Below are 16,414 nucleotides of genomic sequence, written 5' to 3'. Positions count from 1 at the left end.
TTGGACGATTTGCTGCCCGGGGATAAATTCGGCTGTATTCGAACGGAGCCTTCCAGATACCGGGCCACCTCGTGAAGTATTGATGGCCTTACCACAGTAAGGTTCGCTGCTTTGGCGGACGGTTCTTTCCCCGTATATAATAATGGATCGCTGAGCCCGCCTGGTCGGGCAGGTGGTCGTACGACCGAGATGAAGGACTCATTATCTAATTGTAAAAAGACGATGATAAGAGGAGGACTGAGTCGCAAGCCAAGGACGACAAATACGCATTAAGCGATGCGTGGGACTTGGGGAGCGAGAGTAGTGCTGATTCAATGAACTCCGTGTTGGAGAAGCACACAAATGAAAACTGAGTAGAAGAGTGGAGAAGGCTACGGAGCATAGGAAGTAAAAGAGCTCTCTCGCAGTACCGTGCAGCACTAAGATTTGTACAACGCCTCGGAGCAGTGCTTGACCCAACAGAAGTGGAGATCGAGCGCGTGGAATGGGCCCACGAGGTGGCAGAAATAGGTCGAAGTCAGTTCAAAGGTTTTGCTGCGGGAAACCCTCGGTTCTGCAACCGGTACGAGGCGGAAAAGCGTCGAATGGCATAATGAAGAAGCAACGTTCGGCGGAAGGCGACAAGCCTGCTTTCAAGAGGCAGAAAGGACCCAGTCCCAGAGACGCGAGGCAGTGCAGTTGCATAGACAAGACAAGTAGGCCCAAAGATGTAAGACAGATGGGCCCCAATAGCGAGGTAGCAACTACCTCGAAAGCTGCGAGTCAGAAAGAAGCACCAACTACGGAAGTAGGAGATAAGCCAAAGGGAGATAACGCTAAGTCTCCGACTTTCTCGGAGGTGCCAAAGGGAGATAACAATAAGACTCCGGCTTTTCCCTTGAAGATGAGTGATGTGGCAAAGCAGTCACTGACTGTGGCGCTGGGTAATCGTAGCAGTCCTTTCGGACAGATGACTACTGAAAGGTGGAGATCTGTCGAAAGGGAGCTTATTAGCTTAATGCTTAAGATTAAGCGGAGGATATATTGTACACGCAGCTTGGCAAAATGTCCTTTGGCACAGGTAAAATTTACATTCGACTCAGGAAAATAAGTCCCGAGGATAAAAATCCCAACACGCTAGAAGTGGGCGAAGTCGAAAAGGACCTAAAAAGCCTAAGACAAAGAAGACAGGTGGGGGTAGCCGACGTCACCGCGAAGGTGTTGGAAGAGGACCAACCGCCAAAGGGTGCTGTGAGTCGCACAGAGGAATACCCGGCACAACAGTTACGAGAGGCTGAAGGGGGTCTCGAATACTCTAAAGCAAAACGGCAAGGGGAAGCCGACGACTTAACCACGAAGGTGCTGGAGGGGGACAAACAGGCCAGTGGTGCTGGGCGCTAGCAAAGACCGCAGAAAGCGAAGCGTTTCGGGATGAGTACAGGGATCAACTGAGGACCTACAAGCGTGAAATTTCCAGGGTGAAGAGAATCTCACGGAAAAGTGTCTGTACGGACATAGAGTGCTCTAGCGAAACAGCACGGTTAAAAAAGTCCTAGCAAAGGGAAGCATAGTCCCGGGATTAACAAAGAAAGAGAACGGGGAATGGTCACAAAATAGTGAGGGATCCTCACGCCTTTCAAAAGTGCGCTTCCTTACAATCTAAGTATATTTAAACGAATACGCCCTAGGCGTCATATACGTACGTAGTATATAAAGAACAAATTTTATGCATAAAAAAAATGAAATGAAGTTCATATAATTTTATGTATTTTCCTTTCTACATTTATGTATATTTTAAATGGTGTTATTTCAAAAATCTAACATGAGTTCATTAAATTGAATAGAAACAAGTAAGGAAGGCTAAGTTCGGGTGTAACCGAACATTACATACTCAGTTGAGAGCTGTGGAGACAAAATAAGGGAAAATCACCATGTAGTAAAAAGAACCTAAGGTAACCCTGGAATGTGTTTGCATGACATGTGTATCAAATGGAAGGTATTAAAGAGTATTTTAAGAGGGAGTGGGCCATAGTTCTATAGATTGACGCCATTTAGGGATATCGCCATAAAGGTGGACCAGGGCTGACTCTAGAATTTGTTTGTGCGATATGGGTATCAAATGAAAGGTGTCAATGAGTATTTTAAAAGGGAGTGGGCCTAAGTTCTAAAGCCCATAAGGTGGACCAGGGGTGACTCCAGAATTTGTTTGTACGATATGGGTATCAAATGAAAGGTGTTAATGAGTATTTTAAAAGGGCGTGGGGCTCAGTTCTATAGGTGGACGCCTTTTCGAGATATCGCCATAAAGGTGGATCAGGGGTGACTCTAGAATGAGTTTGTACGATATGGGTATCAAATTAAAGGCATTAATGAGAGTTTTAAAAAGGAGTGGTGGTAGTTGTATATGTGAAGGCGTTTTCCAGATATCAACCAAATTGTGGACCAGGGTGACCCAGAATTTTATCTGTTGGATACCGCTAATTTATTTATATATGTAATACCTGCCAAGATTTTAAGGGTTTTTTATTTCGCCCTGCAGAACTTTTTCATTTTCTTCTCCATAATATGGTAGGTGTCACAACCATTTTATAAAGTTTTTTTTTTAAGTTATATTTCGCGTCAATAAAACAATCCAATTACCTTACCATGTTGCATCCCTTTTTTCGTATTTGGTATATAATTATGGCATTTTTTTCATTTTTCGTAATTTTCGATATCGAAAAAGTGGGCGTGGTCATAGTCGGATTTCGTTCATTTTTCATACCAAGATAAAGTGAGTTCAAGTAAGCACGTGAACTAAGTTCATTAAAGATATGTCGATTTTTGCTCAAGTTATCGTGTTAACGGCCATGCGGAAGGACAGACGGACGACTGTGTATAAAAACTGGGCGTGGCATCAACCGATTCCGCCCATTTTCACAGAAAACAGTTAACGTCATAAAATCTATGCCCGTACCAAATTTCAAAAAGGATTGGTTAATTTTTGTTCGACTTATGGCGTTAAAAGTATCCTAGACAAATTAAATGAAAAAGGGCGGAGCCACGCCCATTTTGAAATTTTCTTTTATTTTTGTATTTTGTTGCACCACATCATTACTGGAGTTGAATGTTGACATAATTTACTTATATATTTTTTTTTAAAAGTGGGCGTGGTCCTTCTCCGATTTTGCTAATTTTTATTAAGCGTACATATAGTAATAGGAGTAACGTTCCTGCCAAATTTCATCATGATATCTTCAACGACTGCCAAATTACAGCTTGCAAAAGTTTTAAATTACCTTCTTTTAAAAGTGGGCGGTGCCACGCCCATTGTCCAAAATTTTACTAATTTTCTATTCTGCATCATAAGTTCAACTTATCTACCAAGTTTCGTCGCTTTATCTGTCTTTTGTAATGAATTATCGCACTTTTTCGGTTTTTCGAAATTTTCGATATCGAAAAAGTGGGCGAGGTTATAGTCCGATATCGTTCATTTTAAATAGCGACCTGAGATGAGTGCTCAGGAACCTACATACCAAATTTCATCAAGATACCTCAAAATTTACTCAAGTTATCGTGTTAACGGACGGACGGACGGACATGGCTCAATCAAATTTTTTTTCGATCCTGATTATTTTGATATATGGAAGTCTATATCTATACTCTGTGAGCTCTGCTCAACTGAGTATAAAAATGAGTTGTGCGGTAGTGCGTTAAAATGTAATCGAAGTGATTAGTGCAATGGAATGTGCGTTCTCATATAAGTAAATATACAAATGGCGCAGAAGCCAACAACTGGGAAATAAAATACATTTTGATCACTACTTGTAAAAACTAGAAAAGATTTTTTTAATTTCTGGCGTCAAATGCAGAGATCGATGAACAACCATCCCAAATATTCAACTTTAAACTCATAACCGCTGCTGCATATATTGTAGTCATACATTCAAAGAGGGATTTATAGCCTGAAACCATTAGCTTGTGTTGCTTCCTACTGTGTTGATAAAACTGCTAAATGCTATGTAATTAACAAACATAAACAACAGCAGCCATTAAAAAAAGAAAGTTATATCCAACAACAATAACCAGAATCCGAACCGTATATAATAATAGTTATGTACATTATATCTATCTACCCCTTCAACAAAGCCATTGCATAAACATTGATTGAGTAACAATAATATAAAAAGCCGTTGCATAAACAATATTCACAGCAAGTATTTTAACAACAACATAATATGTAACAATAATTTTGGTGAACAGTAATATTTATTTTATATGTGAATATGTATACATTTTATATATGTATGTATACAAATATATAGATATATTATCTATACATTAATACGCTAAAAAAATTTCCATACAATCAATTGACACGCTGTTTGGCATACTTAGCATACGTAAAATCATATAAAAATTATATGAATCGATTCGTATGGATCAGCCGCAGTGCATAGGCCTATTTTTGTTAACAAATATTATTCTATTTGTATATAACTAATAGAAAAAGTTTTTTGTAAATTCTAACAATCTCTCCAAATATCGAAATTTACTTTAGTGCACAAAAGCGCGCCATCTGTAGGACCAATGCGTACGCGCTAGACGGCGAAAAAATAAAACATGGTTTCCTAAAAAATTGTTCCAAAATAATTTGTGATTTGTAAAAAATCTTAAATAGAATTAGTTTTTGACCGGCCCATTTTAGTGGCAAATTTCACTTACACGTATATACGTAGGTCTTTATTTAACAGGTTCTTTGCATTTTTTTTTAAGTGGTTAAAAAAAAAAACATGAAATCACAAATAATGAGTTAACTTTTGTTGAAAACTCACTAAGCTTATTTAGAACAGTTAATGGTTAAATGGTTAATGGTTAAATTATTAATAATTAATTTATATTAAGTTATTTTGATATTTCTTATTTTATTTTATTATATATTCTTTTATTTCAACTTAGTTTATTATTATTTAAATGCAACTTGGTTGCATCGGAAAATTTCAAGTTGTATAATAAACAAAAAAAAAAAGAACGTGCCAAAAAAGTTTCTGATTTTAGGTCAAAACGGCAACAGGCATCATAGCGGCCTTATTGCATAAGCCCTATATTACCTACTGTATTTTACTATTAGGCTAACCTTGTTGGATTATATGCCCATTAATCGGATGCTTAGATCCCATAACCCTAATTTGCTTATATCGCTTAAAGTTATGGAATTAATTTTATTTTAGTAAATATGTGAATAATTTCAATGTTTTTGTTTGTTTTTTTTTTCTTTCTAATTTATTCTGCTTCAATTCACCTGATTTTTTTCGCATTTAAAGTACTTTATTTTTTTTCTTTCATTTTAAATTTCTTTAGCAAACTCTGCCTTCTTTCCCATTACATAATTTTTTTATATTTTAATTTTATTTTTTATAAAGGTATCCTCTATTCTATTCGAAATTTTCGTTTTGTTTCACACTTACATATTACATATGTATTTATATAAAATTAAACTCGGTAAAACGCCAATTGCATACCTAACGGGTGGTGTGAAATAGGCTAAATTCCTTTAGCACATTTCTTCGTTTTTAACTAAAAGTTCGTGTTTTTTGAATTATGACACTGTTGAAGTAAATGAGCGATATATGTATATGCAGTTTATATGGGTGATATAGGCCTACTGGGGAACCGAGCACCCAGAACTAACTTCGGTAGCGCGCCAACGGCGTACCTCCCGGGTGGTGTGGAAAAAGCTATTTTTCAATTCAATTTCAAGTAATTTCACCATAATTCTATGTCAATTTCATTTGATTTTACATATTTTTTATATTTTCTCTTAAGGAGCTCCATACCAAAACGTTATAATTACATTTGAAAAATTTGTAGAAAATTTAAGGAAATACAATCAAATAATATAACGTCTTAGATCAAATTCAAAATTTAAGTTAGGCCAGTTTGCTATATTTCCACTCACTGCTTAACTATTAACGCATAATTGCACTACCCCCAACACTGGATGCATAGACTGAGTTGAAACAAATACAAGTTGGTCGAATTTCGACCACAGGCGATACTAGTTATTATTATTGCAAACTCTCTCTTTAAATAATTACTAGTTTGTTTTACCGTTTTGTTAATAAACTCTCTTTTCATTTAATTCAACATGTTTCGTTCACCACAACATAATACACAAACATCTACATTTACTAGCAATTTAAATGACTCTTTGATAGATTTACCAAATGACACTTCTCAACAACAAACAATAAATCCATATGAAAACATAAATCAAAATGAAATCTCGACAGTTTCAGTAAAACTTCCACAATTTTGGACTAGTTGTACGGAAACATGGTTTATTCATGCAGAAACACAATTTAGTACTAAAAACATTACACAAGAAAATACTAAGTATGAATAAATTATTACAGCACTTCCACAGGAAGTGATTAACAACTGTAATAATAATAATTTTACTGAACTTAAAAAAGTGTTAATAGAAAGACACTCACTTAGCGAAAATTCTAAACTTGATAAAATTGTAAACGATTCTGAAATGGGTGATCGCAAGTCCTCAGAATTTTAGTGCTCTTTAATTATATTAGCCGGGTCCAATTTTAGGGAAAATATTTTTAAAAAATTTTGGATGCGTAAACTTCCTAAAAATGTGAATGAGATTTTGGCTAGTTCGAGTTCTAGTAATATTACCGCATTAACAAAATTAGCAGATAATTTTTGGGAAGTAATAAACAAACCGCCACTGTGGTGTGATGGTAGCTTGCTCCGCCTATCACACCGTATGCCCTGGGTTCGCACCCCGGGCAAAGCAACATCATAATTTTAGAAATAAGGTTTTTCAATTAGAAAGAAAATTTGTCTAAGCGGGGTCGCCCCTCGGCAGTGTTTGGCAAGCGCTCCGGGTGTATTTCTGCCATGAAAAGCTCTCAGTGAAAACTCATCTGCCTTGCAGATGCCGTTCGGAGTCGGCATAAAACATGTAGGTCCCGTCCGGCCAATTTGTAGGGAAAATAAAGAGGAGCACGACGCAAATTGAAAGAGAAGCTCGGCCTTAGATCTCTTCGGAGGTTATTGCGCCTTACATTTTTTTATTTAATAAACAAAAATGAAGTATTTTCGGTTAATAAATTTTTAGATACAAAAACGCAAAATTCTGTTCTAGAAAACTTAGTTAAAACTTTGTTGCAGCGACGAACAAGAGAAATTTAGAATTTTCGATAAGTCGCTTGTTTATTTTCGATAGAGGAGCAGAAATTTTGGCATTACCTGCGTCTAAATTTTCTGATACAAAACATTCCGATATAATTCCCACTGCAGCTATTGGCTCAACAATTGCCGGGAAAAGGCTTTTAAACGTAAATTTGGGGTTAAGACGTGAATTTCCCTTTGCTCTTTTGATTGCGGATATAGCCAAGCCAATAATTGGCGCTGATTTTCTTTGTAAATATGGTCTCCCTATAGATATTAAACATAAGCGTTTGTAGATTCATTAACCAATCTCTCAGTTAATACAATATCTTACTTTTGTGATATTCCATTACCTAAATTATTTGTGGTTGACAATAAATTTACAAAATTATTAAGAGAGTTTCCGTCACTTATTGTAGAGCCAGAATATACTAAACCCATAAGGTAGTCTTCCATTTTCTAAGCCTAGGCGCGTAGATCCGCTAAAATGCAAAGTTTCTTAGTGAATACAGGCATTTGTCGGCCTTCAAATTCTTCAGTAGCATCGCCACTTCACCTTGTACCTAAAAAAGAGTTAAATGATTGGCATCCATGTGGTGAATTTAAAAGATTAAATATTGTTACAGTTCCCGATCGTTATCCCTTCCCATATGGAAGATTGATTAAAGTATAAATCGCCACAATGAGACATTATGGACTCCTTTTGACGACTAAAAACTGTTTAATCAATTCTGCGATCAAAAGAAGACTCGAAATCGACTCCCTCTTATGAGTGAAATATGATTTATTGAAAAAGCAACAACAAAATATAAAGCGATCACAAATTGATCACATTGGGGATCGAAATATGGATTGAGTAAACAATTTTTGTCTGCTTTATATTTTGTTGTTGCTTTTTCAATAAATCATATTTCACTCATAAGAGGGAGTCGATTTCGAGTCCTCTTTTGATCGCAATAGCTTTAAAACACACTTAAAAATTATTCCCACAAGACTCATAAATGATGGTAAATATGACTCGTAAAAGACTAAATACTGATTAGAAATATGGGTTAAACGAGGCTCACCAAGTGTAGTCGCTCGTAGGGTACCATTTTCTACCGACGAGGGAGTTTTTCTGATCAGAAAATGAAATATGCTTATTTTGGCCATGCTGGAGACTCGAAAAAGAAACTCCAGGGAAACGTACTGGGAGCTTTTCCGATTTATTATTGAGGAAGCTGGTAACGGCTTACAGCGACCTATAACCACCGTGCAGGAGATGGAGAAGGAAGCTGAACAGCTCCACTCAGACATTAAAATAGGAAAGATACGTACACAACGTGATGTGCCTTGGTGGAACAAAAAGCTTGGGCAACTAAGATGCCAGGCTAGGAAGCTGTTCAATAAAGCGAGATCTACGGGCGACTGGGATTCATACAAAGTTGCTCTAACATCTTACAATAAAGAACTTAGGAAATCTAAAAGCCTTTTCTAGAGATCACAGAAACGTAATTGGCACGTTGAAAAAAACAGATGGGAGCTACACCACGCGGCCGGAAGAGACGAGCAAACTATTACTCGAAACACACTTTCCTGACTGCACAGCAGGCTATAAATCACCACCTATAATGGCAGATTTGCCAACGATCAGTGGTAATGAAAAAAGCCTAGCAACAAAGCTCACCACTATGAAACGAGTGCAATGGGCTCTGTCTAATTTCAGCCCATTCAAGTCGCCAGGACCGGATAGGTTCTACCCATGTCTGTTACAGCAAGGTATAAAGCATATAGCCCAAGTCCTTTCCACTTTATATAAGGCATCACTACTGCTCGGCCATATCCCGAGCAGGTGGGCAGAGGTTAAGGTAGTATTCTTACCAAAGCCAGGGAAACCCGAGCAACTGCCCTCGTCGTATCGACCAATAAGCCTGAGCTCGTTTCTCCTAAAAGGTATGGAGAAAATCTTAGATCAGCATATCAGGGAGGTCAATCTAAATAAACTCCCTCTGTGTAGGAATCAGTTCGCCTACCAGTCAGGGAAATCCATGGAGACGGCTAGCCATAGTCTCACTGTAAAAATCGAAAAGGCTCAAGAGTCAAAAAATATAGCCCTCTGCGCTTTGGGGCTTTCGATAACACAAAATATCAAGCTAACGAACAAGCTATGATTGACAAGGACATAAGCCCTATAATAATACGATGGGTGCTGTATATGTTAAAGAGTAGAAAAATCCATTTGGAACTGGGGGAAATGAATCAATTGCATCCACAAGAGGCTGCCCACAAGGGGGTGTGCTCTCCCCTCTGCTGTGGACCCTGGTCATTGATGACCTCCTTCAGTTAATGAAAACCGAGGGATTTGACACACAAGGATATGCAGATGACATAGTTATTTGCATCACAGGGATGCACGAAGATACATTATCAGATCGCATGCAACAAGCCCTTTGCATCGTAGAGACATGGTGCGATACCAAAGGATTGTCTATAAATCCTAACAAAACTGTTATAGTGTCTTTCACCCGGAGAAGGAAAGTATCCATCCCAGAATCATCCCTGGGTGGTACAATTCTCAATGGAGGCTAAATATCTAGGGATCACACTGTATAAAACCCTCACGTGTAATGCTCATTTGGATGCTATCCTAAACAAGGCAACAAGAGCTTTCTTCGCCTGTACTCGTCTCTACGGCAAAACATGGGGGATTTGTTCAAAAATGGTATATTGGACATTTAATACTGTTGTAAGGCCAATAGTCACCTATGCTTCTCTAGTTTGGTGGCAGAAGGCCACGCAAAGAAAGGCAACGGCTAAACTAAGCAAACTGCATTGATTAGTTTGCGTTGGCATAACGGGTGCGATGAGAACCGCCCCTGCTGACGCACTTAGTGCTTTAGTGGGAACACCTCCCTTCCCTATTCTGATAGAGAAAGAGGCAACACTAGGTGTGCTGACTTCCAAATATTTCTGAGTTGAAGGAAGGAAATATGATAGGGCATATGAAAGTAATAAGAAAATTCATAGGAAATCCCTCATTGCGTGACGTAATGTCCCCTAAGCTCAGAATCTCACGGAACTTTGAAGTGTTCATTGTGGACAGGACCCACTGGGAAATAGGGAATCCTTATAACGACCCTGACTCAGAGGTCTGGTACACGGATGGATCGAAATTCGATGACGGAAGAACGGGAGCTGGCATCTATGGGCCAAACTTCAAAAAATCGATACCAATGGGATGTTACCCCACCATATTTCAGGCAGAAATTCATGCAATGGAGGTCTGTGGTAGGGAATGTCTGCGGAGAGGCTCAACATCGAAGAGCATCTACATTATGTCGGACAGCCAGGCGGCACTGCGTGCCTTGCAATCCTACATAGTTACATCTAAGCTGGTGGATGAATGCACTGAAATCCTTAATGCCCTGGTAGCCAAAAACAAGGTTTTGTTGGGATGGGTTCCCGGACATCAGAGACATGAAAGTAATGAACATGCAGATTACCTAGCAAAGCAGGGTGCTACATCAGCATTCTATGGTCCAGAGCCCATTTGTGGACTCACAAAAGCACACACCAGGGAAACTATAAGTAACTGGGAAACTAAACAATTCAGACGTCACTTTGATTGCCCAGGGCAAAGGCAGGCCAAACTGTTTATACTTCCGGCAACGAAAGTATCAGCCAAACTCATTAACCTAATCAGGGAGGACCTAAGAACTCTTACTGGGTACTACACGGGACACTGCGGTCTACGATATCACCTAAGGAAATTAAATCTATCTGATACCCAAATTTGTCGTTTCTGTGAGCTGGATGATGAAACGTCGGTTCACATTCTCTGCGAATGCGTCGCTCTAGCTAGGCAGAGACTATCCCATTTAGGTGATGGGACTCTTAATCCCTATGTGATATGGAGTAGAAAGCCTGAAGAGGTACTTAGATACATCAAGAGCCTCCAGATACAAAATTAGGCTGAAAGGTCTTGCACAATAGACCTGCACAAAGGTCGCAGTGCTTCCAGACCTATTAATAATAATAATAATCACCCTCAGAGTAATGGTATTGTTGAGAGATTTCATAGACAGCTAAAAGCTACTATTATGGTTAGGGATGGAATAAATACTTGGTATGATGAATTACCTGTCATACTCCTCGGCTATACCAGCGGAAATGGTTTTTGGCCAAAATTTACGTTTGCCAGGGGGGAACTTGTTGTGCCATCAGCTAAAATTTTCTCATCAACTGAAATTTTAAGTAATTTACGTCAACATTTCCGAAATAATAGATCAAATTAAAGTCACCATAAAGATTCTGATGCTGGAATTTATGTTCCAAAAGATCTTCAAACTTGTAAATTCGCTTTTGTTCGGGTTATTAAAAAACATTCACTACAACAGCCATATGAAGGACCTTACAAAATTGTGAAAAAAGGCCGAAAATTTTTTAAGCTTGAAACCAATAATAATAGTAAAACTGTTCCAATTGACAGTTTAAAACCGGCAATAATTGAAACAACAGACACAAACAACACCAAGAGAGAGTTATGTTCAATTTGTTTAATGGTAAATTTTCTTGAATTGGGAGTAATGTAGGGTTCCTTTTAATATGTTGAAAAATTTACTTTAACTTTATATACTTTGTAATTTAATTCGTTTATTCAATAATTTTATTTTCATATTTTTGATTTTTGTACTATCAAAAATTTTCATTCGATTTAAAAATTGTGTAAAATAAAATACACATATTATTAGGGGTGGGACAATACCATTAGTTCATTGATGGATCGGGCGCTTCGGGATATTTATGCCTGGGCATCTAATGTCGGGTTGAAAGTCAACGCGGAGAAGACGGATATGGTCTTATTTACAAAGAGGTACAAGGTCACAAATTTGACCAGGCCTAAGTTAGGAGGGTTAACCCTACAGGAGAAACCTTGTACAAAATATCTAGGAATCATCCTAGACAGTAAGCTGTCATGGAAGCTCAACGTGGAGGAGAGGGTGAAGAAGGCTTCAGCGGCACTTTATGCATGTAAAAGAATGCTGGGGTATACGTGGGGCTTATCGCCCTCTCTTTCTCATTGGGTTTTTACAGCGATTGTAAGCCTAATTCTATACTATGGAGTTCATGTTTGGTGGAAAGCCACACAAAAAAGAACCTTTCTCAAAAAATTAGGGGGTATGCAGATTTTCAATGCCTAGCATTACGAGAGCCCTCGAAATAACCCCGGCGGCTGCACTGTATGCCATTCTGCGCATTCCACCTGTATACTTGGTAGCAAAGAACATAGCGTTAACAACAGAAACCAGGCTCGGTGCCTCGGGACAGCTTAACCGCCAACCATACGGCCATAGTGGTATAGCCTTATCAATCACAAGACGAACAGACTACCTATATTGGGTTCCAGGGCATTTGGGAATAGATGGGAATGAAAAAGCGGATAAACTAGCTAAAAAGGGCGCATACTTTGAAGCTTGCTCCGTAGACATCCCAATTAGACTTAGCGAGATTAAGGGAAGGCGAGAGGTGCACGTGATCGACCAAGCAGGAAAGGCGTGGGTTCAAGCGCGGGGCTGCAAAATGTCGAAGATTATGTGTAGTCCTTACAAGATTAGACTAACAAAGTTGCTTCTATCATTAAAAAGAGAGGACTGTAGACTTATGACGAGTATTCTGACTGGACACTGCCTTCTGGCGTCACATACCTTTAAATTAGGCTTGGTCAGTGATAGCATATGTGGGAAGTACGGATTGGAGGAAACGATCGATCACGTTCTGTGCTCGTGCCCTGCGCTTGCCAGGCTAAAACTCCAGCTATTAGGAGTGATACAGCTGTCAGATCTAGAAGCAGCAAGTGGCTTAAGTCTAGGAAGCTGCTTGTACTTGCCAAGAGGACGGCGTTATTTTCTAACATAGGTCCTGGTTTTTGACAGGGTTTTTCATGTTGGTCGTTATATAAACGTCTGGTAACACTACGAACTCATTCAGTCTAAGTGAGGTCCCCCTGGACCGGCCAGTTGAACCTAACCTAACCTAGCTGTGAAATGATGAAGACCATGCAATTTGTTTACGTGGGACCAATGCCCGGGGCAAGCAACGTCGAAAACGGTATTTGCTTTAGAAAACATTTTTATATGTGGGATAGCTTCTCGGCAGGACTTTGGGTCACACTTCCCTTTCTGACCTGAAAATCTTTTCAGCGGAAATACATCCCACCCAGAGTTGGCATAAAGCATATGGGCCCTATATCCCGTCAATTTGTAGAAAAAAATGGGGTAGGACACAAATTGGAATATAAGCTTGGCCTAAATCTACTCGGAGATCTATTGCGCCTTGTATTTATTGAAGGCATCTGCTGAAACAGATGTCTTTTTACTGACACAAATACAGATTGCCAAAACAGCGCCCCAATTAGAAAAATTTTGTAAAGAATTTTTTATGATCATTTTTATGAAACTTGAACTTGGGATTCGGCATGGTAGCCCCTCACAATATTTCTATAACACGGCAGCGCTACAACAAAATTACACAAAAAAAAACAACAAAATTTATTACCTTATTTCTGTGCTTTTTTGCAATAACCGTTTAAGTCTTATATTTTAGTTTGCCGCAAATTTGAAAAAGTTTAAAACAGTTACTCAATCAAAAGTTTGTGCATCAGATGGCTTAAGGTAAGGTTAATAAAAGCCACCAACTCTTTTTTAAAACGTATGTGTATTACAAGAAATTGTTGCACTTAAATAACTTAGTGGGTTGTTGGAAATTTTAAAATATGTATACTTACATCTTACATCGACTTAAGCCTTTATTGCAGATTTTGATTTAAATATCAGCCTAACTTATGTATATCGACACAGGTTTTTATTGCAAACAGTAAACGTACAAAACTAACGACTTAACTCAAAACGGAAATATACAATCTCGAGATAAATGTGTTCCATTTATTAGTTTTATTTAACAATAAACAGTATTTTTAACATAAAAACTTACTCCATAAATTAGAAAAAATAAAAGGAGAAATTCGGGGTCATTGCACTCATATCTATGTATGTTTATATTTAATATAGTGAGCTAAGCTTCATTATAGCCCTTTCATTAAGCAATGGTTTTATACTCAGTTGATAACTCATTGCCAAAGACGGATAATGCGATGAAACTTGGTAGGGGCGTTGACCTTATGACGTCCGTCTGTCCGTTAACACGATAACTTGAGTAAATTTTGAAGTATGTAGGTTCCTGGGCACTCATCTCAGATCGCTATTTAAAATGAACGATATCGGATTATAACCACGCCCACTTTTTCGATATCGAAAATTTGGAAAAACGGAAAAAATGGGATAATTCATTGCCAAAGACGGATAATGCGATGAAACTTGGTAGGGCGTTGACCTTATGACGCAGAATAAAAAAAGTAAAATTTTGGACAATGGGCGTGGCACCGCCCACGTTTAAAAGAAGGTAATTTAAAAGTTTTTCAATCTGTAATTTGGCAGTCTTTGAAGATATCATGATAGATAGAAAAACTTTCTTGGCCGGATCATCATCTCTCATTCGCATTACATGGCCTAGCCAGCGCAGCCGCTGCGTTTTAATTAGCTGGACTATGTTGATGTCTGCGTATAGCTCGTACAGCTCATCATTAAATCTTCTTCGGTACTCGCCATCGCCAACGCGTAGAGGTCCATAAATCTTTCGAAGAACTTTTCTCTCGAACACTCCCAAAGCCGCTTCATCTGCTGTTGTCATGGTCCATGCTTCTGCCCCATATAGCAGGACGGGTACGATAAGTGCCTTGTAGAGTATGATTTTCGTTCGCCGAGAGAGGACTTTACTTTTCAATTGCCTACCTAGTCCAAAGTAGCATTTATTGGCAAGATTGATTCTTCGCTGGATTTCAGTGCTGATGTTGTTGCTAGTGTTGATGCTGGTTCCCAAATAAACGAAATATTTTACTATTTCGAAATTATGGCTGCCAACAGTAGCGTGTTTGCCAAGGCGCGTATGGGCTTACTCTTTGCTCGATGACAGCAGGTACTTCGTTTTGTCCTCATTCACCATCAAAACCATCTTTACCGCTTCTTTTTCCAGTTTGGAGTAAGCAAAACTAACAGCACGGGTGTTTAGGCCGATGATATCAATGATATCAGCATACGCCAGTAATTGCGCGCTTTTATAGTATATTGTTCCAGTGCGGTTAAGTTCTGCAGCTAGTATAATTTTCTCCAGCATCAAATTAAAGAAATCGCACAATAGGGGGTCACCCTGTCTGAAACCTCGTTTAGTTTCGAACGGCTCGGAGAGTTCCTTCCCAATTCTGACTGAGCTGATGGTGTTGCTCAACGTCATTTCGCACAGCCGTATAAGTTTTACGGGGAAACCAAATTCAGACATAGCGGCATATAGGCAGCTCCTTTTCGTGCTGTAGAAGGCGGCTTTAAAGTCGACGAAGAGGTGATGAGTGTCGATTCTCTTTTCACGGGTTTTTTCCAAGATTTGGCGCATTGTGAAAATCTGGTTGATGGTAGATTTACCAGGTCTGAAGTCGCACTGATAAGGTCCAATCATCCGGTTCACGGTGGGCTTCAATCTTTCGCACAATACACTTGAAAGGACCTTATATGCGATATTAAGAAGGCTGATTCCACGATACTTGGTGCATTTTGCAGTATCCCCCTTCTTGTGGACTGGGCAAAGAACACTTAGATTCCAACCGTCGGGCATGCACCCTTCCGCCCATATTTTGCTAAGAAGCTGCTGCATGCGCCTTACCAACTCCTCGCCGCCGTACTTGAATAGCTCCGCAGGCAATCCATCAGCGCCCACGGCCTTGTTGTTCTTCAATCTGGTTATTGCTATCCTAACTTCGCCATAATCAGGCGGGGGGACATACGTTCCATCATCATCGATTGCGGGATAGGGTTCTTCATCTCTCCGCGGTGAATTGCTGCCTCCATTTAGGAGAGCAGAGAAGTGTACCCTCCATAATCTAAGTACTCTCTGGACATCAGTTACAAGGTCGCCGTTTTCGTTCCTACAGGAGATTGCCCCGGTCTTAAAACTTTCCGTCTGTCGCCGTATTTTTTGGTAAAATTTTCGGGCGTTATTCCTGGTGGCTAGCAGCTCAAGCTCCTCGCAATCACGCATTTCTGCTTCTGCTTTTTTCTTCCTGAAAAGGCGTCTCGCTTCCTTTTTCAACTCACGATAGCGTTCACACACTCCTCTTGTCACGCTCGCTTTTAACGTAGCCCTGTACGCAGCGTCCTTTCTTTCGGTTGCAACGCCGCGT

The 16,414-nt window shown here is 39.2% G+C and overlaps 1 protein-coding gene across 5 annotated transcripts in view; it reads right to left on the bottom strand.

Annotated features, from left to right (window-relative positions):
- LOC137240338 (uncharacterized) overlaps positions 1-16,414 on the bottom strand; it is a 175,701-nt gene that overhangs the window by 39,016 nt on the left and 120,271 nt on the right. For 2 of the 5 annotated variants that reach the window (XR_010949701.1, XR_010949700.1), the window contains exon 4: positions 11,269-11,370. The exons of the other annotated variants lie outside the window; for them this stretch is intronic. The gene's annotated coding sequence lies outside the window, so the exon portion shown is untranslated. The remainder of the gene's footprint in view (positions 1-11,268; positions 11,371-16,414) is intronic. 5 annotated transcript variants of the gene reach the window in all.

This window comes from Eurosta solidaginis, chromosome 2 (genome assembly GCF_040869045.1).
Source record: "Eurosta solidaginis isolate ZX-2024a chromosome 2, ASM4086904v1, whole genome shotgun sequence".
In the NCBI taxonomy this organism is placed as follows: Eukaryota; Metazoa; Arthropoda; class Insecta; order Diptera; family Tephritidae; genus Eurosta; species Eurosta solidaginis.
The sequence above is the reverse complement of the archived record's forward strand: the minus strand, read 5'-3'. Positions and strand labels throughout refer to the sequence as shown.